This window comes from Hemiscyllium ocellatum, chromosome 6 (genome assembly GCF_020745735.1).
Source record: "Hemiscyllium ocellatum isolate sHemOce1 chromosome 6, sHemOce1.pat.X.cur, whole genome shotgun sequence".
Taxonomy (NCBI): domain Eukaryota; kingdom Metazoa; phylum Chordata; class Chondrichthyes; order Orectolobiformes; family Hemiscylliidae; genus Hemiscyllium; species Hemiscyllium ocellatum.
In genome coordinates this window covers 109,266,193-109,289,983 of record NC_083406.1, presented here as the reverse complement: position 1 = coordinate 109,289,983, position 23,791 = coordinate 109,266,193, and the positions used below count along the sequence as shown (strand labels likewise).

The 23,791-nt window shown below is 41.3% G+C and overlaps 1 protein-coding gene across 2 annotated transcripts in view; it reads right to left on the bottom strand.

Annotated features, from left to right (window-relative positions):
• The window catches only part of si:ch211-269e2.1 (cohesin subunit SA-2), a 145,441-nt gene extending 126,045 nt beyond the window's left edge, over nt 1–19,396 (bottom strand). For both annotated transcript variants that reach the window (XM_060826268.1, XM_060826269.1), the window contains exon 1: nt 19,337–19,396. The gene's annotated coding sequence lies outside the window, so the exon portion shown is untranslated. The remainder of the gene's footprint in view (nt 1–19,336) is intronic.
• Between the last annotated feature and the right edge of the window lie 4,395 nt (nt 19,397–23,791).

Here is a 23,791-nt window from a genome sequence, read left to right as displayed (position 1 = left end):
TACCCTATCCATGACCCTCATAATTTTGTAAACCTCTATAAGGTCACCCCTCAGCCTCTGACTCTCCAGGGAAGCCCCAGCCTATTCAGCCTCTTCCTATAGCTCAAATCCTCCAACCCTGGCAACATCCTTGTAAACCCTTTCAAGTTTCACAACATCTTTCTGATAGGAAGGAGACCAAAGTTGCACACAATATTCCAACAGTGGCCTAACTAATGTCCTGTACAGCCACAACATGACCTCCCAACTCCTATACTCAATTGTCTGACCAATAAACGAAGGCATACCGAATGCCTTCTTCACTATCCTATCTACCTGCGACTCCACTTTCAAGGAGCTATGAACCTGCACTCTAAGGTCTCTTTGTTCAGCAACACTCCCTAGGACCTTATCATTAAGTGTAGAAGTCCTGCTAAGATTTGCTTTCCCAAAATGCATTGCATCTTAAAATCCCCAATATCTATGGTGAGATTTGAACTCATGTCCATATTACTAAACCTGTAACTGTGCAGCCATATGGTATGGTGATTGAGGGCTGTGCTATGTTTTGCTGATAAAGGACTCATGCAGTCAAGGACGAAGTAAGGAAGAACAGGAAAATAGAATTGAGAACATTACTAATTGGGGGCAGCAAGATGGCACAGTGGTTAGCACTGCGGCCTCACAGCACCAGAGACATGGGTTCAATTCCCACCTCAGGCAACTGTCTGTGTGGAGTTTGCACATTCTTCCCGTGTCTGCGTAGGTTTCTTCCGGGTGCTCTGGATTCCTCCCACAGTCCAAAGATGTGCAGGTTAGGTGAATTGACCACGCTAAATTATCCGTAGTATTAGGTGAATGGGTAAATGTAGGGGAATGGGTCTGAGTGGGTTGCTCTTCAGAGGGTCGATGTGGACTTGTTGGGTCGAAGGGCCTGTTTCCACACTGTAAGTAATCTAATCTAAATCAGCCTTGGTCTTACTGAATGACAGAATAGGCTTGAAGGGCCAAATGGCCTACTCCTGCCCCTAAGTCCTAGGTTTGTACGATCAATTACATTTTTAAAAATTTGCAATTAACAAATCACAAATCAATAATTGTTCAATGAAGATATAACTGCAGAGATAGCCAGTACCATCACAAAGTGTTTGAAACAGAAACAAAGAAGAAATAAAGATGTAGTTGTCACTCATCAAAACCATAGTGTGTGACAATGGGACTGATTCAAAGGGCTCAACCACAACATGACATTTCTGTGATGTAACTGTAATCAGTTGCACAATCACTTTTCTATACATTGTAAACTGAACAGCAAAATTTCATTCCAGTTTCAGTCTCTTTTTATTCCAAAATGAGTGCTATATTATTCTCTCATTTATAAACAGTTAGGAACTAACTGTAATAGAATATATAGCCAGGGTATCACTGCTGGACTACAGTCAGGTGTTGAGAAAAAAATGCACAGCTCATGGTCAAATCAGTGAAATAGATTTGAAGAACGCACCCATACATTGTATCTGAACATGCGACTACTTTAAACTTCTGGGAATCAAAGGAAATGATGACTCATGGCCAAAACAATGCATTAGCCAGTGTGTGGAAATTAGTGACTGCTGACATTGAAATCTGTTATCAAGGAATGCTTGTGTTAAAAATGTTATAAATACAAACGTCTTTTTCACACAGAAGCTGCTGCTTGTATGGAATGAGCTGCCAGAGGAGGTGGTGGAGGCTGGTACAATTACAACATTTAAAAGGCATCTGGATGAGTGTACAATTGGGAAGGGTTCAGAGGAATATGGGCCAAAAGCTGGCAAATGGGACTAGATTTATTTAGGACATCTGGTCTGCATTGATGAGTTGGACTGAAGGGTCTGTTACCATGCTGTATAGCGCAATGACTATCTAAAAATGTTACACAGCTTTAAATAAGCTGCTGCCTTACCAACTGTAATTAAGGTTTGGTATAATGTGAGCCATTTCAAGTGGACCCAGGGGATAACTTAATGATGTACATATACACAGCTGAGACAGCCCCATCAAGCCATTGTCATTGTTTGGAGGAGGGTATTTCCATTAGGAATTTTAACAATTTTGATTTTCCGGGAGTGCTGCAAATGTCTACATCGTGTGGAAAACTAATAAGGTTTCAACTACAAAACATCAACCGTCTTTGTTAAGCCATCTTCTGCATTAAGTACATCCAACAGGTGCCCAAGAACAGTTTGAATGCTGCAAGGATCAGGATGCTGCTTTGAAAATCTTCCAACAGTAACATTCACCTGCGGTTGTTTGGGTGTGTCAAAATGGCTGCTGCTATAGCTCAGGATTTTTTAACCAGTGACATAAACTGAAAAGAAACAAAGCAAAACCTGGTGGAGACCTGTGAGTAAACTATCATTCTTTTAACAGGACAAAATATATTTCTCAACAGTTAAACAGATTGAGTGTGGTATGCAACCAGGCTAACAAAATCTTACAGTTCCATTTTCGTGGATAGTCTAACATCTAAAAGCCATATTAACATCATGATGGTGGTTGTTTGTGGAAGCTTCCAGAAAACAAGGTGATGACAAAGGTATTTTCTTTGATAGAAATAGAAAGAAAGCAATAAGGGGAGTGTATCAGGAATGCTTTCCTCAATATGCCTGGTTATAACATTTAAAATGAATTTCCTGCACCACAAAAGCATGGAAATTGTGTCAGTTCAGATATATGAAGAGAACGAGACATGGTTCTCTGCAAAAGGACTGCAGCTGCAAATGGTCAGGTGCCATTTTGCAAATGGAGAGTAAAGCCTGGCAAATTTTTCACATAATTATTTCTGCTATTAATTATTACGAATCAAGTTGTTTTGTTTTTTTTTTCTCTTTGATAGTGGCTATTGTTTGCACGTGACACAGCCAGGAAGGCAAACTCTGTCTGGGGGAGGAATTTGCTGGCACAATTGCATTCCCTGCTAGTATGTGGGGTTTCATCCTCTCCAGACTGACCAGGGTGGCAGTAGTAGCCTTGCTCCCTGTCAGCTCTGTAAGAGCCCTGTTTGAAAACAAAGGTAGCTTTTTTACACAGAGAGTGGTTCATATGTAGAACAGGTGCAGTTACAACATTTAAAAGATATTTTGATAGGTACATGAATAGGAAAGGTTTGGAAGGATATTGGTCAAGCGCAGGCAAGTGGGACTAGTTTAGTTTGGGAACATGGTCAGCATGGACTGGTTGGACCAAAGGGTCTGCTTCTGTACTGTATGACTACGACTCTAAGCTGGTCAGGTCATAATGCATTTCTTAGGAAAGAGTCCAAATGCTTTGCTTAGGAAAGAGTTCATGAAGAGGCCCAAGCTTACAATTTTGCTGTGATTAGTGCAGCAAATGGAAAGTTTGTAGACCACCAGCACTTTGATAGAGAAGGTGGTGGGAGGCAAATACAGATTCCTAGCAGAACTAACTTTTATTTTTAATCAATAGAACGAAGTTCACATCCATTTCTGGGTCAGATGTGCAGGGAAATTTATTCTGAAATCTTTAGACAACAAAGTGTGAGGGTTTTCATTTTGTGGCAGTGCCAGAGGGAGAATTGTGCCAAAACAGGTCACTTGGTTCACCGTTGCTCACTGTTGCCAGACCAAATTCACCTCCTGGAACTTTTCTGATAATGCAGCATTCTCTCAGTACTGCACTGATGCCCTAAAATAACATACATATACAGGTCGTTCTGCGATAACACACGTTTTATTTACGCCAATTCGCTGTAACACGATTGACGAATTGGGGACATGGTTTCAAAAGTGCGACCCTTTAAAGTGTGTATTGGTTATAACGCAATTCCAACCTCATTAGTTTAAATGGTGCTGCTGTTGTGCGATTTTCTTAAAACACAGGATTGCTTGAGCATGGAACTACTGCCTTTTAGTAGAACTAATTGCAGAATCTAATTGAAACTTACAAAATCCTGAATGACCTGGACAGAGTTGATATTGTTTCTATTGGCAAGAGACTAGGAGCCAAGGGCACAGCCTCGGAGTAAAGGGAAGACTTTTTAGAACGGATATAAGGAGAAACGTCTTCAGCCGGAGAGTGGTGAATCTATGGAATTCATTGCCACAGAAGGCTGCGGAGGCCAGATCATTGAGAGTATTTAAGACTGAGATAGGTAGGTTCTTTATTGTCAAAGGGATCAAGGGTTATGAGAAGAAAGTGGCAAAAAGGAGTTGAGAAACATATTAGTCATGATTGAAAGGTGGAGCAGACTTGGTGGACTGAATGGCCTAACTTCTGTTCTTATGTCTTATGGTCTTACAACTGACTGTACAGGAGTCATTTCCTAAAATGGGATCTTGAGCCTATGTTATTCTGATTCACGAATGTTACCAATTGTTCCAAAGAATTCTTTGACAAATTGATTGGATCGTCACAGTGTACAAAAAGAAATTAATGATTGATACAATTTGAATTTAACACTGGGCATCAAGAGTATACTCTTGCTATACTAATGCTGGCCTCCAGCGGATCCTGCTTGTGCCAGTTCTGTCTTATATAGCAACAATGACTATCCTTTAAAAATACTGCATTGGCTAGAAGGCACTTTGTTGCAGCCAGTGGTCAAGAAATATGCGATCAAAGTCCAAGTCTTTCCTCCTATTGGTTTGTAAGCTTCAGGAAGACTGCACATTATTAATCAATTGTTCATTTGCTGGCGCCATAAGAGTAAAAAAAAGCTAGTTAAAAATGTATTCTTGACTTGGTTGGTAGCACACATGCCTCTGAATCTGAAAAACTGTGGGTCAAGTCCCATCCCAGTGAGAAAAATCTTGTTCGATACTTCAATACAATTCTGCACTGTCAGAGTTGTCATCATTTGGAGAAAACAAACTACAGTCTCACAGGTAGTTGTAAAAAATCTCAAGACACTATATAAAGTACTGGAATTTTCCATAAGGACAGTACATCCATTGTCTCTGTATCTACGTCATTTAATATCCAAGGATGCATCCCAAGGGGAGATGTGTGTAAAGATCACAGGGAGTAGGGTAACTGACAGTTAAATGTTCAAATGTCTTGAGCAATTTCCATGGAGGTTAGCATGTACGAGACCTGGCCACACATGATTGATCCTACAATGTGCGTACAGACTGGATGGTTTGGCCAATCAACTAATTCTTCTGCAGCTCAGGAATTGTACAAGTGGGAATAGTTTTTTTTTAAACGTGCTTTCTAAGCAACCTGCTAAGCGATGTTATTGTGGGCGGCACGGTGGCACAGTGGTTAGCACTGCTGTCTCACAGCGCCTGAGACCCGGGTTCAATTCCCGACTCAGGCGACTGTGTGGAGTTTGCACGTTCTCCCCGTGTCTGCGTGGGTTTCCTCCGGGTGCTCCGGTTTCCTCCCACAGTCCAAAGATGTGCGGGTCAGGTGAATTGGCCATGCTAAATTGCCCGTAGTGTTAGGTAAGAGGTAAATGTAGGGATATGTCTGGGTTGCGCTTCGGCAGGTCGGTGTGGACTTGTTGGGCCGAAGGGCCTGTTTCCACACTGTAAGTAATCTAATCTAAATTGAATCTAATCTACATATCTCCAGAACAGGTGACACTTGAACCCAACCCTCCTTGTTCAAAGGTAAGGACACTACCACTGTGCCACAAGGGTCCTGAATGAGAACAGATTCTGCATCCGAGCTGATTATTTTCAGTTTGCTGCAATTTCACAGTTGCATCAAAGAATCATAGAAGTCCTACAGTGTGGAAGCAGGCCATTCGGCCCATTGAGTCCACACCAACCCTCTGATGTGTTTCCCACCCAGACACTCCCCCTACCTCCACTCTAACCGTGTAACTGTGCATTTCCCGTGGCCAGACCACCTAACCTGCACATCTTTGGACTGTGGGAGGAAACCGGAGTTCCCGGAGGAAGCCCACGCAGACACAGGAAGAACATGCAGACTTCACACCGAAGTCATCCAAACTATAGAGGTGAGCGGGTAATTAATGAGTAGGTGTTGCTGGATGGCACCATTGGTATCTCCTTTTGTCCCTTATCAGTTGATTAGGAAGGTTGGTAGAATAGTAATTAAAATTAAAAACTGATAATGCTAAAGAAACTCAGCGAGTCTGGTCGCATCTGTGGAGGGAAAACTGAAGAAGAGTCACATCAACTCAAAATGATATTTCTCACAGATGCTGCCAAACCTGTTGTGTTTCTCCAGCATTTTCTATTTTAATTTCAGAGTTTTGGCATCCACAGCATGTTGCTTTTATTAGGGTGGTAATTAGGGTTATTACTTGGTTAAGAAAGTAGCTGAATATCTGGTAAATCAATCTTGAACGTTGTAGTCAAGACATTGTCAGTTTTTCTAGCCTTTGCTGTGTCCAAACACTCGTCCTACTGTTAAATGGAGTGAACGGAGCTGGCTGGACAATACGTTTTGTGATGGTGGTAGTTTTGGAAGGATCTTGATAGGATTGTTCATTCAATATTTTTTCCACTGCTTGCACTCAGATGGTTGAGGATGAAAATCTTCTTCAAGCCTAATCCTGCTATTTGCCTGGCTGTCCACAAGCATTCTAGACTGAATGAGTGACAAGTGGAAGTAGCCATTTTCTTTTTGACTTCCTTTGTACATGGGGTATAGCTTCCGCAGTATAGCTTCCTGTTCAAAACCTTTCCAAAGTGTGTTGTCACATAGTGGAACCTTAAGTTCAACTTTCATTTCAGCGCATCAGGGCGATGTCAGACTCTGAGGTGAATAAGGGTGTATTCTCAGGCAATCCAAACAAGTACCCTGTACGAGAATCACATAATGTCAGCTGAATTATCTCAATGAGGATAGAATGTTGACTACATCAATAATCTCATTCAGTACCTACCTACAAAAGGGGCAAATGAGATCATCAGCAGATGATGGCCAGTAAAATAGGCCTTTTGAGTGGCAAAGTGCTGAGTCCAAAATGGATGGACTCAGACCTCCTTAGAAGAAGGTTCTAACATAATCATAAAGTAGAGATATGCTACACCATTGTCAAATCTTGTCAAATGTAATCAGAGCCAGAGATAGAAACAGCCATGTTGGTTCCACAGTGCATCAGGAAGCTTCACACACACTGAGCATATAGAGACTCATAATCAATATATCAGTAAATCAAGTGCACTAAATGGTTGCCCAACATAAGGTAGTAAGTCCCAAAGTGGTTACCAGACATACTCACCTGTGTGTGAAATTAGATCTAAGATCAGACAACTCAGTGGGCACTGCACAGCAATTTGTGAAGTTAAACCCGAAATCTGTGACAGATTACACGGTGCGCCTGAACATATTCTACACTTCAGTCTCCTCACTATCATTCCAATTGGGCTTTACGAGCTGATTAACCAGCCTGGAATTGCTAATTGTAAGCTAAGTGAAAGCTGAAACAGCTGAATGAAGGTAAGTTATATGGACACTCTACTGCTGTCAGAAAGGTTGATGACAAATACATAAGATTTCACCATTCAAAAAGTCACACAATTCAAGTATTTAAATTTCCAGTCAAATAATATCTGTAGAGTACAATCTTGTTTATCTTTCTCCCAATATTGGCTATAATGGATATAAATTCGCTCACTGAGCTTGGAGGTTCATTACCAGACGTTTCGTCACCTTACTAGGCAACATCTTCAGTGGGCCTCATGCTAATAATGTTGAAAATTCCTGCTTTCTATTTGTATGTTTGGGTTTCTTTGGGTTGGTGATGTCTTATCCTGTGGTGATGTTATTTCTTGTGGTGAAGTCACTTTCCGTTCCTTTTCTCAGGGGGTGGCAGATGGGGTCTAACTCAATGTGTTTGTTGATAGAGTTCCGGTTGGAATGCCATGCTTCTAGGAATTCTCATGTGTGTCTTTGTTTGGTTTGTCCTAGGATGGATGAGTTGTCCCAGTCGAAGTGGTGTCCTTCCTCATCCGTATGTGAGGATACTAGTGAGAGAGTGTCATGTCTTTTTGTGGCTAGTTGGTGTTCATGTATCCTGGTGGCCAGTTTTCTGCCTGTTTGTCCAATGTAGTGTTTGTTACAATCCTTGCATAGTATTTTGTAAATTACGTTAGTTCTGCTTATTGTCTGTATCGGGTCTTTCAAGTTCAATAGCTGCCGTTTTATTGTGTTGATGGGTTTGTGGGCTACCAATTATGCCAAAGGGTCTGAGTAGTCTGGCAGTCATTTCCGAGATATCTTTGATGTAGGGGAGAGTGGCTAGGGTTTCTGGACGTGTTTTGTCTGCTTTTTTGGGTTTGTTGCTGAGAAATTGGTAGACTGTGTTCATTAGGTACCCATTCTTTTTGAATACATGGTATAGGTGATGTTCCTCTGCTCTGCGTAGTTTCTCTGTGCTGCAGTGTTTGTTGGCTCATTGAAATAATGTTATGATGCACCCACAAATGAAACTGCATCAAAATACCGTGCAAGGACTGTAACAAACACTACATTGGACAAACAGGCAACCAACTAGCCACAAAAAGACATGACCCTCCCTCACTAGTATCCTCACATACGGATGAGGAAGGACACCACTTCGACTGGGACAACTCATCCATCCTAGGACAAGCCAAACAAAGACACACATGAGAATTCCTAGAAGCATGGCATTCCAACCGGAACTCTATCAACAAACACATTGAGTTAGACCCCATCTACCATCCCCTGAGAAAAGGAACAGAAAGTGACTTCACCACAGGAAATAACATCACCACAGGATATGACATCACCAACCCAAAGAAACCCAAACATATAAATAGAAAGCAGGAATTTTCAACATTATTCGCATGAGGCCCACTGAAGATGTTACCTGGTAAGATAACAAAACCTCTGGTAATGAACCTCCAAGCTCAGCGAGCAAACTTACATCCAAAACCTCAACCTGAGCTACAAATCTTCTCAAAACTCACTAATTGGCTACAATCCTGGAACTGCCTGCTTTGTGCCACTCATGGCTACAAATGCTCATCCAAATGGATTTCCCCTAGGTTAGTTAGGATCATAGAGTTATTTTAAATTATAAAACAAAATAAAGAACTGTGGACGCTGGAAGTCTGGGGAAAACCAAACTTGTTCTGTAGAGCAGCAGTCCTGAAGAAGAGTCACTGGACTCAAAGCGTTAACTTTTTTTTTCTCCACAGATGCTGCCAGACCCGCTGAGTTTCTCCAACAACTTCTCTAATTTAAATCGTATTGGGTAAGCTAAGTGACTTTCATTTTCCTCAACACGCACCACTCCTTTGTAATTGATGGGGGAGGCTAACCAGAAAATCCTTACCACAAGACATAGCAAAGCTGAGGCTGGATATTCACTTGTTCAAATATTTTAAAGGATTTGGTCTATCCTTTGGTCACTGTGCCCCAACTTCTGTGCTTTTTACACTTTAAACCTACCTATTCTGAGCAGCTGCAATACAGCAGTACTTTCCATGTCCAACACAGTAAAAGTACTGATTAAGGTGAACATGGTAAGTAGTTTATTTGATTACCATGTCACCCACCAACAAAAATGGCTGTATTCAGCAAATGCTGTCCCTTGACAAAGGATTTATGAGGTCTAGTGAGTAGATGGAATGGCTCACTTACTAATTCAATGTTACTCTACCCACCACAGTCCTTCTCCACCTTAATCCCTCCCATCCTTTCTGCTTCCAGGCTACTCACTCTCTTACTATCTGGAGATAGGCGTAGAAGGGGAGAAATGTCTGGGCCAGTTGATCAGAAGCAGTGTCAATTGTTGTGTAACAGCTAAAGTATGTTTGAAGATGGCTGAATTGACCAAGATTGTACTTTTTATAATCCTTTTAAAGGGAAAAGAATTCAGATGCTTGATCCCAGTGTGGAAGGTGTACAGTCACCTTGCTATTATGCTGGTTGTTCCAATGCAACTTTCCCCAAAAAAGCTTTTCCCTTTTGATTTTTCGATGAGGAAAGGTTGGTAAAAAAGGCCAAACCTCTCAAAAACCTGAAATGATAAACTTCAGCTATGAAGATAGATTGGAAATGCTGGGATTGTTTTCCTTGACAAAATGCTAGGAGAAGATATGATCAAAATTTTCAAATTCATGGGGGGTCTGAATAGAGTAAATGGGCACAAACTACTCCCACTGAAAAGAGGACTGAAAACCAGATGGCATAGATTTAAAGTGTTTTGGAAAAGAAGCAAATGTGAGATCACGGAATTGCAGAATTATTACAGTGCAGTAGGAGGCCTTTTGGCTTATTGTGCCCAGATCCTGTCTTTTCCCTATATCCCTACACACCATTTCCTTCCAAATATTCATCCAATATCCTTTTGATGCCTCAATTGGAACTCCCGCCATCACATTCCCAGGCAGTGTATTCCATACCCTAACAATTTGCTAAGAAAATGCTTTTTTCTCACATCCCCTTGCTTCGTTTGCACATCACTCTAAATCCATACCCTCTCATTCTTGTTTCTTTTACAAATAGAAACAATTTCAACTTATTCACTGTTTCCAGCCCACCCACAATTTTGAAAACCTCAATCAAATCTCATCTCAGCTCCAAGGAGAAAAGTCCCAACTTCTTCAATCTATTATGTGGGCGACACGGTGGTTAGCATTGCTGTCTCACAGCGCCAGAGACCTGGGTTCAATTCCTGCCTCAGGCAACTGTCTGTGTGGAGTTTGCACGTGTCTCTCTCTCCGTGTCTGGGTGGGTTTCCTCCGGGTGCTCCAGTTTCCTCCCACAATCCAAAAATGTGCAGGTTAGGTGAATTGGCCATGCTGAATTGCCCGTAGTGTTAGGTGAAGGGGTAAATGTAGGGGAAGGGGTTTGGGTAGGTTGCTCTTCAGAGGGTCGGTGTGGACTTGTTAGGCCGAATGGCCTGGTTCCACACTGTAAGTAATCTATCCTGATAGCTGAGGTTTCTCATTTCTGGAACCATTCTAATAAATTGCTTCTGCACTCCCTCTCCAATTCATTCACATTTTCCCAACACTGGTAATCACATTTACACAATACTTCAGCTGAGGTCTAACAAGCATCTTGTATTAGTTTATCAGCACCGCCTAGCTCTTGGACTCTATACCCCTATTAGTAAAGCCAAGAACACTGCTTGCTTTAGTTACTTCTCTCCCCATCTGACTTGTCACCTTCAATGGTCTGTGCACATACACAGCCAGGTCCCCCTGCTCCTGCACCCCTTTTAGAATTGCGCTTCCCATTTCCAACCAAAATACGTCACCTCACACTTGTCTGCATTAAACCTCATCTGCTACCTATCCACCAACTTGTCAATGTTACGTGAGGAAAATCTGGAATGCACTGTTAGGAAGTGTGATGGAGGCAGGTCCAGTTGAGGCATTCAAGAAGATAACAGATGATTATCTAAATGGAAATAATGTGCAAGGTTTCAGGGAAACTGCAGAAGATTGGCATCATGTCAAAATGCTCAGAGTGCTGGTGCAGACATGATGGGCTGAGTGGCCTTGTTTCGCATCATAACAATTCTGTTATTCATAGAGGAACACAGGAAGTCAGAGTTACATCTATGTATTATTTTAAACTTAAATGATATAGACTGGCTGCTAGACCATTTTCTAGGACAGAAAATATTAAGATTGGCCCCACACAAAATAATTAAATACCCCAAAAGATTGTAGAGCAATAAAAGTTTTGGCCAGTGGCACTTATTAGTGGCAACTTTTGCGCGTATCAAATCTGCTCACTTTGTGCTAAATGATAACTATTAAGCTATGTATCTTACAAATGGAAACATTGTATTCCACGAAATTGCCCAGCAGAATGCATCATTATGATTTATAGTTCTCATTTTGAGTTTGGAACCTATACTTTAATATAAGCTTTTATTGACATTAACAACACAACAAAAATAAATATAGAAACTGTTAAAATCTATCGAAGCAGGAAAATCTTTAAGTATGTCATCCACCTTTGAGTTATAAAGTATATCAGAGGGACAATTGCTGATCATAGGGAAAATGGACCCCAAGATTGAAGGATGTTGCTGGAGTGAGGAACTGGCCTTATTCAATTTGGCAAAGTCACCTTACCTAAATAATATAACATGCCTTTTGCGTGTTTTCAACATGTAACGAAAGACCACAGCAATATGTGGATGAAGGAGAATGCAGCCATTTCTGAAAGACCTCCTGATTTCTCACCTTTAAGAAAATATTGCAATTTGTCTTCCTCAAAACCAAAGTTGAATACACATATTCCATGGTTTTGCCCATTTGTTTAGTCCCTTTGTAATCTTTTATTAAACATATGAACTACAACCATTAGACCTTTCAAGCCAGCTTCATCATTTATTAAGATCATGGCTAATTTGCTTTATCATCAACTCTAAATTACTGCATAATACTGATAGAGTCATACTGATATACAGCATGGAAACATATCCTTCGGTCCAATCATCCATACCGACCAAATATCCTAAATAAATTTGCCAGAGGTTGGCCCATACTCCTCTAAACCCTTCCTATTCATATAACCATCCAGATGCCTTTTAAATGTCATACCAGCCTCCACCACTTCTGCTGACAGCTCTTTCTATACATGCACCACCCTCTGCATGAAAAGTCACCTTATCTACATAATTGTAATATGCCTTTTGTGTGTTTTCAACATATAAGGAAAGTCCACAGTGATAGGTGGGGGGAGGAGGATGCAGTCAATTCTGGAAGACCACCTTATTTCTCACCATTAAGAAAATATTGCAATTTGTCTATCTCAAAACCAAAACCTAAACCACAGCCCTTTAGGTCCCTTTTAAAGCTTTCCCCCTCTCACCTTAAATATATATCCTTTAATTTTGGACTCCCATATTCTGGGAAAAAGACCTGCTGTGCAGTTTTGGTCTCCTTTTCTGAAGAAGGATGCTCTTGCTCTTGAGGTAGTACAACCAAAGGTTTCCCAGGCTAATTCCGGGATTGGCAGGACTGACATACGAGGGAAGACTGACTAGGTTAGGATTGCTTTCCCTGGAGTTCAGACGAGTGAGGGGGGAATCTCATGGAGACTTATAAAATTCTAACAGGCCAGACAGGGTAGATGCTGGGAGGATGTCCCCGATGGTGGGTACATCCAGAACCAGGCATCACAATCTGAGGATTTGGGGTAAACCAAATAGGACGGAGATGAGGAGATATTTCTTCACCCAAAGAGCGGTGAGCCTGTGGAATTCATTACCGCAGCAAGTAGTTGATGCCAAAACATTGGATGTATTCGAAAGGGGACTAGATGTAGTAATTGAGATGAATGTGATCAAAGGTTATGGGAGAAAGCAGGATTAAGCTATTGAGTTGGATGATCAACCATAATTGTGACAAAGGGCACAGCAGGTTCAAAGGGCCAAATGACCTCCTCGTGCTCTTATGTTCTATGTTTATAGTTACCCTATCTATGCCACTCATGGTTTTATTGTCCCAACAATCTTTCACCCCTAAGGTAATCAAGAATCTCTCTACCTCTGCTTTAAAATATTTAACAATTCTGTATCCGCTTTCTTTTGAAGAAGTGAATTCCAAAGACTGACAACCCTCTGAGAGGATTTTTTTCCCCTCTTTCCTATCTTAAATGGGCAACACTTCATTTTTAATCTATGGCTTCTAGTTCCAAACTCACCGACAAAAGGAAATATCCTTTCCATATCAAACTGGTCAACCTCTCACTGCCATCTACATAACATGGCCCCCATTGAAGTAGTGCCTGCAAATATATAGATAGAACATAGAACATAGAACAGTACAGCACAGAACAGGCCCTTCAGCCCACGATGTTGTGCCGATCATTGATCCTCATGTAAGGTAAACCTAATGTACGAACCGTCAAATTTCTGTGACCATATGCATGTCCAGCAATCTCTTAAATATCCCCAATGACCTCGCTTCCACAACTGCTGCTGGCAGTGCATTCTATGCTCTCACAACTCTCTGCAAAAAAACCCCACCTCTGACATCCCCTCTATATTTTCCGTCAAACAGCTTAAAACGATGACCCCTCGTGTTAAGAATTTCTGCCCTGGGAAAAAGTCTCTGGCTATCAACTCTATCTATGCCTCTCGTTATCTTGTAAACCTCAATTAGGTTCCCTCTCTTCCTTCTTTTCTCCAATGAAAAAAGTCCGAGCTCAGTCACCCTCTCTTCGTAAGATAAGCCCTCCATTCCAGGCAGCATCCTGGTAAATCTCCTCTGAACCCTCTCCAAAGTATCCACATCTTTTCTACAATAGGGCGACCAGAACTGGACACAGTATTCCAAGTGCGGTCTATCCAAAGTTTTATAGAGCTGCAACAAGATCTCATGGCTCTTAAACAAATCACCATATGCTTTCTTAACAACCTTATCCACTTGGGTGGCAATTTTAAGGGATCTATGTACCTAAACACGAAGATCCCATTGTTCCTCCACACTGCCAAGAATCGTGTCTTTAATCCTGTACTCAACTTTCAAGTTCGACCTTCCAAAATGCATCACTTTGCATTTATCCAAGTTGAACTCCATCTGCCACCTCTCAGCCCATCTCTGCATCCTGTCAGTGTCACGCTGCAGCCTACAACAGTCCTCTATACTGTTAACGACACCTCCAACCTTGGTGTCGTCTGCAAACTTGCTAACCCATCCTTCAATCTCCTCATCCAAGTCATTAATAAAAATTACAAAGAGTAGAGGCCCAAGAACAGAGCCCTGTGGAACAACACTCACCACTGACTTCCAGGCAAAATACTTTCCTTCTCCTGCCACTCGCTGTCTTCTGTCAACTAGCCAATTCTGTATCCAAACAGCTAAATTTCCCTGCATCCCATTCCTCCTGACCTTCTGAACGAGCCTACCATGGGGAACCTTATCATATGCCTTGCTGAAGTCCATATACACCACATCCACCGCTTGACCCCTCATCAAATTGTCCAATAACATCCTCAAAGAACTCAATAAGATTTGTGAGGCATGACCTGCCCCTCACAAAGCCGTGTTGACTGCATTTAATCAAACCATGCTCTTCCAGATGGTCATAAATCCTATCCCTATCCCTCTATCTAACACCTTGCAGACGACATACGTGAGCCAACTCTCTCTGCCTTCATCTGATTCATATATGGCAAAAGAGGATTGGTTAGCTCAGTCCATTGAATGCTTAGTTTGTGATGCAAAATGATACCATCGCACTGGCTCTCCTTCTTGACCTCTTCCCTCACCTGAGGCATAGTGTACCAAATCACCACTATTTGTTTCTCAGGGAGTGTAGTTCTATGGCCTGGTAAGACTATGGCAAAAAGCTGAGGTCCCAATATAGCTGCCTGAGAAAACACAAGATACTATAAGCAATCTGGAGGGGGCGGGGGGGGGAGCGGGAGTGGAGGGAGAGGGAGAAGGATGCTGAAGATGAGGGAGATCCATTCTTTAAATGCAGGGCCAGGATGAGTGCCCTGGACTTAAAAACACAGGCCTTACCAAGTAGCAAAGTTTGGCATTCCTGAATGCATATGGCCGGGAAAACCAAATTTGAACGATAAAGGTCATGGGCAAACACAATAACTTAATGTGCTTTCCCAGTACTATAGAGCTGAGTATTTCCAGCATGTACTTCCTGCCCAAAATGGACGCTGGTGAACACCCAAAAAAGTGCTGCTCTATGCACATAGATGTGTTATGGTCTTCAGAATCTATTCAGCCTGACTGCTCACCAGTTCCATCACTTCTCTTTCATAATCCTCATAATTTGATTATAGTAGAGAGTGTGAGGCTGGAAAAGCACAGCAGATCAGGCAGCATCCGAGGAGCAGAAAAATGGACTTTTCAGGCAAAAGCCATTCCTGATGAATCTCCAGCATCTGCAGTCATCACTTTTGCAGTCCTCAAGATGCTTTCTGATTTTTTTTGCTCTAATTCTCTGATAGTATAGTCAGCCAATCCCGAACTCAGCAGCCATAAATAAAATAGTCACTTATAAGTCCTGTAGGGAATTTGGCCCATGACTGATTATAATGTTTAATTTGCTACCATTATGGATAAGTCATACAGTAGAAGGAAGAAACCATTTCACCTATTTTCGTTGATTCTCTACTGAAAAGAGCCTCATTCTACCTTTCTCTGTAGCTTATATTTCAATGAATTGGGATTTCACCCAAAATGCAAAAAGGTCTATTTCTGAGAAAGTATTTGCCAAAATGCCAATTCAACTATAGTACAATAATAATGTTTTACCAAAGATAAAAGTTGTCATAGTTTGTTCATAAAAGTATCCACCATGAATAGTTTGTATGTATGAGAGATCGATTTCTAGAACTCACTGAAAGACAGTGCATCTTCAAAGAAAAAATACCAGTCAGTACTTGATTTTCTTTGAGACACTGAAGATGAGTCACAACCTTCATATTAATCTTCCATTCTTTTTTCTGATTTTGACTAGTCTGCTCTGTGATTCAGACTGTTCTCCTTTTATTTCACAGTCCCAGCATTTCAAAGTTTTCTTTTGTCCTTTTCTAGCTTTCTTAATTCATCTTCTTTTGTTTTTGAGAATCCCCAGTACTATTTCGTCTCTTGCCAGCCTGTTTGACCACATTTGAAACAATAGGCCAGAAATATTTTATAGTCTCTTTGATCTGAAGTATTCTCTTTGTTTTTCTCTGCACAGATGCTGCTAGGTCTGCTGAGTATTTTCAGCACGTTTTATCTTTATGTTAGGCTTTAGAATATTTGGTCTACGTGCAGCTAACACTAAGACAAATTTACACACTTTCCTGTAACTTCTGACCTATCTGTGTAACAAAAGATTTGATTGAAATAGAAAAATAGATCAAATAACAATTTATCCTCCACATATTGGTAACATTTTTGGAAGTCAATATTATTTAAATAAAATTTCACTTGTTCAGTCAAGCTGTGAAACTGGTCATTGTATTTTGTTTTATACTGTCAGATTTTGTGTTGAAGACAGCAGGGATATTGTCTGGACATTTTATTCATTTTCTCAGTCATTCCCTCCATGCACAGCAATATTTTTTTCCTGATTCGCTGTTTCTGAGCAGGCTGCACTTTTTATTTCATCCATTCCTGGGATGCGGGTGTCACTAAAAAAGCCTAATTGACCTTGCGAAGGCAGTGGTGAGCTGCCTTTTTAACCACTGCAGTATTTTTGGTGTAGGTACTCCCCCCAGTACTATTAGGAAGGGTGCACAATTTGACATTCAGCAAAATGTCTACAGTATTTCAAAACCATTGAATTCAAATCATTGAACTGAACTATTTGTTTGCAATAACGTGTATTCGTATCGTAAAAGCAAAATACTGCAGATGCTGGAAACCTGAAATAAAAATAGAAAAGTGCTGGAAAAACTCATTGGGTCTGGCAGCATCTGTGGAGAAAGAAACAGAGTCAATGCTTCGACTTCTTGAGTTTTCAGATGAAGGCATACTAGAATTGAAACATAAAGTTTGTTTCTCTCTCCACAGATGCTGCCTTTCTTACCGAGTTTCTCTAGCATTTTTAATTTGCATTTATATAGTGCCTTTCACGACCTCTGACCATCTCAATACACTTTGAAAGGCTTCCCTGATCTTCTTTGGGACGATGTCTTGCGATCTCTCACATGTGCCTGGGAGACCAGAAGGGGTGTATGCGTAAATTTTCATCCAAAAGGTGACACCTACAGCCAACCTGCTTTCCCTCGGAACAACCTGCATCCCCTTAACTCAAGAGATGAGACTGTTGACAACATCTTGCTGCGTTGGTGCAAGTCGTTCTGTCATAACACGAGTTCCGTTAGCATGAATTCGTTATAACACGATTAACAAATTAGGGACAATGTTTCTAAAGTACAATGTTTTAAATCATGCATTGGTTATAATGCAATTCCGGCCTCATTAGTTTAAATGGCGATGCTATTACACGGTTTTCTTATAACACAAGAGTGCACAAGAATGGAACTACTGGACTATAGTAGATTGGACTGTATTTAGAACAAGATAACCTGGCAAAGTCTAGGCACTTGCTACAGCAGAAAGCTGAACAGAACAAAGAAACAATTATGTAGATATATTGAAGATCAGCAATTTGCCATTCTCGATGTTCACAAAATTCATAGAGGTTCTTTGGCCCATCACGTCTATATTGCCAAAGCCACACTAAATCTACACTAGTCCCACTTTCTAGAACTCTGAGGGTGGCACAGTGATTAGCACTTCTACCTCACAGCACCAGGAAGCTGCGTTCAATTCCACTCTCAGGTTTGCACATTCTGAGTGGGCGTGAAACCAAAAGAGAAAATGCTGGAAACTCTCAGCAGGTCTGGCAGCATCTGTAAGGAGAGAAAAGAGCTGACGTTTTGAGTCTAACTGACCCTTTGTCAAAGCTCTGTGTAGGTGTGCTCTGGTTTCCTCCCACATTCCAAGATGTGTGCAGTTTAGGTGGATTGGCCATGGGAATTACAGGGGTAGGATTGTGTGGTGTGTCTGGGTGGGATGCTCTCCGGAAAGTCACTGTGGACTTGCTGGGCTGAATGGCCTGTTTACATGCTGTAGTTACTCTATGATCTGTCCATAGTGTTGCACATTACATTTCAAATGCTCACCCAAGTTCTTTATAAAGGCCTCCTGGGCAGTGCATTCCATACCCCCCACAATCCTCTGTGTGAAAAAAGTTTTCCTCAAGTTCCCTCTAAACAGCTTTCATCTTAAAATGATGCCCCTGTTGGTGTTGATGCTTCAACTAAGGGGAACAGCTGCTTTCTATCCACCCTGTCAGGTTCCCCTCTGCAAATTACTCTGCCCCAAAGAAAAAACTACCCGACTTATCCAGCCTCTTTTCGTAGTGAAAGTGCTCCATTCCAGGCCACATCCTGGTGAATCACCCTAGCATACTTTCCAATGCAACCACATCCTTTCTATAGTGCAGAGACCAGAACTCTTAATGAGAGAAGTCTACAATGCCAAGTCCCAAAAGTAACTAGACTGTAGCAGTGGGTGACAACTGGGAACCAACATTGGCTACTTCCTTGACCCTTCAACTCAACCAAACTTCTCCAACGTCCCACCCACCGCCAGCTCTCGTTGGCTAAAAGGCATTGGCTACTCATTGTTGTGTAATAGCAGGCCGCCTGCTGATTGCTCCGCATCCCAGTCAATCACACCAGCAGGTTCGGTTTTCCATCCCCACTCCCGGCCTGACTGCGCTGTGTCCGGATCGTTCTGTTTGGACAAAGGAGCAGGAGCGCGGCCTTACATGGGCAACCCATTGCCACCCCACCACACACAAACACAAGGTGCATTACAAAGGCAAGTTGTGCCATAAGAATAAATGCAATGTTGTACAGGGGTGACGTTATTGCAATCGAGCCAACGTAACACAAAATAAGACGAATTTCTACCGTTTAGCAATGCCTCTCCGATATCCCAATGCCCAGTTCCTGCTCTCTTCCTGCTACTGCCGACGAATGGACTGTCACTGCCATCTGCTGGTCTTGCAATCAGCCAAGAAAAACATATTCGAAATACATTTCCGCAGTTGTGTCGCCCTCTGTTGTTGTAAAAGTTCATCATCGAATTCTAGGGTTACCAGTCCAAGAGAGTTGGTGCATTTAAACTTAAATTCCATTCGGTAGCGCAGTACTTTTTTCTGTAGAAGTTAGAATTTGCTGGAGATCTGAAACAAACAAAGCAGAAATTGCTGGAGAAACTCGGCAGATCTGGCAGCATTTGTGAGAAAACTTAACTTCCTCATCAAAGCTACCGATATCTGTTTATAACTGTGCAGTGGTTTTCAGAGTCTCCAGTCATCTCAGAACGCTTATGCTCTAAACGTCCACTCTCATGCTCCAGATGCTGCCTGGCCTGCTGTGCTTTTCCAGCACCACATCTCCAGCATCTGCAGTCCTCACTTTATCCTCAGAATATTTTAGAGCCAAGCTGACCGGGCCAACAATTGTCATCCATTTGTAGTTGCCATTTTAAACGGCAGTCCATTTGGCGTAGGTAGATCCACAATGCCACTAGAGAGGAGTCCTATGATTTTGACCCAGCAACACTGAAAAAATGGAGAGATATTTGCAAGCCAGGATGGTGAGTGGCATAGAGAAGAACTTGAAGATAATGATGCTCTCAAGTGATAGTGGATAATGGATGGTAGAGTTTTGGTGATCACCAAATATATACTGACAGTAACTATGAATGTGATTTGATTGGATATTATAATCAGATGCTGAAAATGTGTTGCTGGTTAAAGCACAGCAGGTTAGGCAGCATCCAAGGAACAGGAAGTTCGACGTTTCGGGCCAGAGCCCTTTCACCAGCATCTGCAGACCTCACTTTTTACTCGAATATTATAATCAGATGTACAAGTTTAAATATAATTGGATGACGGTCATGTGTACTAACTTGGAATGGAAGGTAGAATGAATATTTCGGATAGACGTGTGTAAATGTGCAACCTTGTTATTGAAAAACCATTATCTGTAAAAATGGTAACTAGTCAAAAATTGTTTGATGTTGTTGTGGTTCTGCTCGCCGAGCTGTAAGTTTTTGCTGCAAACGTTTCGTTCCCTGGCTAGGGAACATCATCAGTGCGGTGGGAGCCTCGTGTGAAGCGCTGCTTTGATGTTTCTTCCGGTATTTATATTGGTTTGTTCTTGCCGCTTCCGGGTGTCAGTTTCAGCTGCAGTGATTTGTATCTGGGGTCCAGGTCGATGTGTCTGTTGATGGATGTTCTTGCCGTTTCCGGGTGTCAGTTTCAGCTGTAGTGGTTTGTATATGGTGTCCAGGTCAATGTGTCCTGGACCTGGACCCCAGATACAAATCACTGCAGCTGAAACTGACACCCGGAAGCGGCAAGAACAAACCAATATAAATACCGGAAGAAACATCAAAGCAGCGCTTCACACGAGGCTCCCACCGCACTGATGATGTTCCCTAGCCAGGGAACGAAACGTTTGCAGCAAAAACTTACAGCTCGGCGAGCAGAACCACAACAACGGATACCCGAGCTACAAATCTTCAATCAGATTTTAATTGTTTGATGTGTTTACCTCCCATGTACACATGTATGCATGAGTACATGCTTGGACAAATAAGCCAATGTTTGATTTGATCTTTAAGGTATCAATGAGTTAATTTTTCTACCCCATTCACATGCATTTTAGCCAGGCCATGAGTTTGCATTTTGTGTTGGCGTACAATTCTGATGGTCCCTGGTGCCTCATGGATGCCCAGTCTTGAGTTGCTAAATCTGCTCTAAATCTATCCCATTTTACACATTGTATTGTTTGGCACTATCAAGTATTCTGAATGTGAAGGCAGGACTTCACTCCACATGGACTGTGCTGTCATGGACAGGCAGATCGGGGAGGATGAAGTCATGTTTTTTTCCCCTCTCGTTATTTCCCTCACCACATACCATATAGTTAGAAACGGTGCACGTGGGAGGAAAAGGCAGTAGATTGACACTAGGTAATTGAACTGGTGTACGAGCAATGAACTAGGTGGCCTCCTTATGTGTCATGTAGGGCAGCTTCTGGACACATCGAGAGGATAGCTTTTCCAATTTAGGCACTTGTCTCTAGCTGTTGATAAGGAGAACTTTGCAGGCTCGACAACACTGAGCTGCTGTTGACATTCCCAGTGCTGAGTCAATGCAGGTGACCCAGCCGTTTTCATTCCTTTTTTTAAAAAATGCTTTTTAATTGTTTCTTGTAACTGAACGGCTTGCTGGATTATTTCAGGGGCCATTTAACAGTTGGCCACATTGCTGTGGTTCTGGAGTCAGACTAGGCAGGAACAGCAGATTTCCTTCCTGAAATCACATTACTGAACCAGAATTCTTTTTTTATGATAATCACCATGAGTCCTCATTTCAGAATTCAAAGGATGCACAACATATATAATTTTTGTTTCATGATATTCTCTATCTAATTAATCAAAAAAACTTATTTTTTTATTCCGCTATCCTTTCCCCTGTTGGGATGTACCCAGCATATAGTTGAAAGATCACCTCTGCAAAGATTGTTCAGTTAGAAACAAAAACAGAAGCTGCTGGAAAAGCCCAACAGCATCTGTGAAGAGAAATCAAAGTTAACATTTTGGGTCCAATGACCAGAAACATTAACTTCTGTTTTTGTTTCTGATTTACAGCATCTGCAGCTCTTTCAGTTTTTATTGTTCTAGGAAGGTTTGGCCTGGTCAGTCCTCGGATCCATTCTGCCTTTCCTCAGTTCCTTTCTTCACAATACATACTGCCCACAATCACTGTGAACAAACCAGGTTGAAAGACACATTCTCATTCTAGTTCCATATTATGTAGTCTCCTAAAGCAACGACTAGCGAATAAAAACAGACCGCAGTAATTACAAACAACAACTTTATTCACAGTTCTGTAAAAATAGTAGTTATACTGTAAACAATTCACATGATAATTAGAATACACTTGCTGATATTGTGCACTTTTCCTATCTTTTATATTCGAATCACCACTTCCAAATAATAAGTACAAGTGCAATAAGACACGAGTATCATAATTTTCTACCTCCTAACATTTGCACTGAATCATGTTTGTTTTTGATGCTATACTATGCAAAACAATTTACCTAACCATCTACTTTGATCACTGACATCCACTATCTGGGTTAATGCAGGCTGTAAGGTGGTCATCTTCTATGGCCTCTACAACTCTGGGCATCTTTCGCATCATACTGCTACCAATTCCTGTGATTCCCATATTTTGCAGAACTCCTGTGTACTTTCATTTGTCACTGCCTCACCATTACTTTGAAATGACCCTGCATATTAGAACAAGAGTTTAAAATCATAGAGTCAGAGTTTTTACAGCACAAAAGAAGGCCCTTCAATCCATCATTCCCATGCTAGCCAAACATCCATTTAATCTAATCCCATTCCATTTTCCAGAACTTGGCCCATAGCCTTTTAAGCTGTGGTGTTTCAAGTGTTCATCTAAATCATTCTTAAATATCTTGAGGTTCACCACCTTTCCCATTTAGTTAGACAGTAAACTCCAAGTAAGCACCCACAATCATCTGAATGAAAAAAAACCTCTTCAAATCCCCTCTATACCTCCTACATGTTACCTTAAAGCCATGCATCCTGATTACTGACCCATCTACTAAGAGGAAAAACATTCTGACCTGTCTATGCCCATCTCAGCTTCATACGCTTCAATCAGATTCTCCTCAGCCATCTCTGCTCTGGAAAATAGCCCCAGCCTCTCTAGTCTGTCCTCATAACTGATTTGCTCCAGCCCAGGGTACATCCTGGTGAAACTCTTCACCCTCTCAAGTACAATCACAGCCTTAATTTATTTACAATAAATAACTTGACCCTGGAGCTGGAGAAGGCTGGATGAGTTTAGCTTTGTTGACCATGAACAGGATCAACAGCATTTTGATAAATTTGTATTTTCCTAATTTTGGAAGTTTTTGACTCCTCAGAATATTAGATGGGGAAAAAAAATGTTCTTTAATATTTCTGCTAAATTTACATTCCTATTTGTACTTAAATACAAATTACACTGAAGAAAATGTGGTAATTTGGATAGACTTTTCTAAATTACTATAAAGTAACAGCTTGACAGCAGTATTTGTTACTACAGATTTGCCTTCCTAAAATGTAGGGCAGTGCATGCAGAAATTCTGATAGATTTTCCTAATCCTTTGAAAAAAAGTCTGTACACAAACTCAAAAATAAAAGGAAGAATGAGAAAACTTGACCCTGTGTTGATTTATCTTTTCATACCAATAACAAACAGATATCAAGAAAAGATGAAGTTTCAATTTAAGTTGATTTGATATTTAATTGTTAAGAAATTATTCAGAACCCAA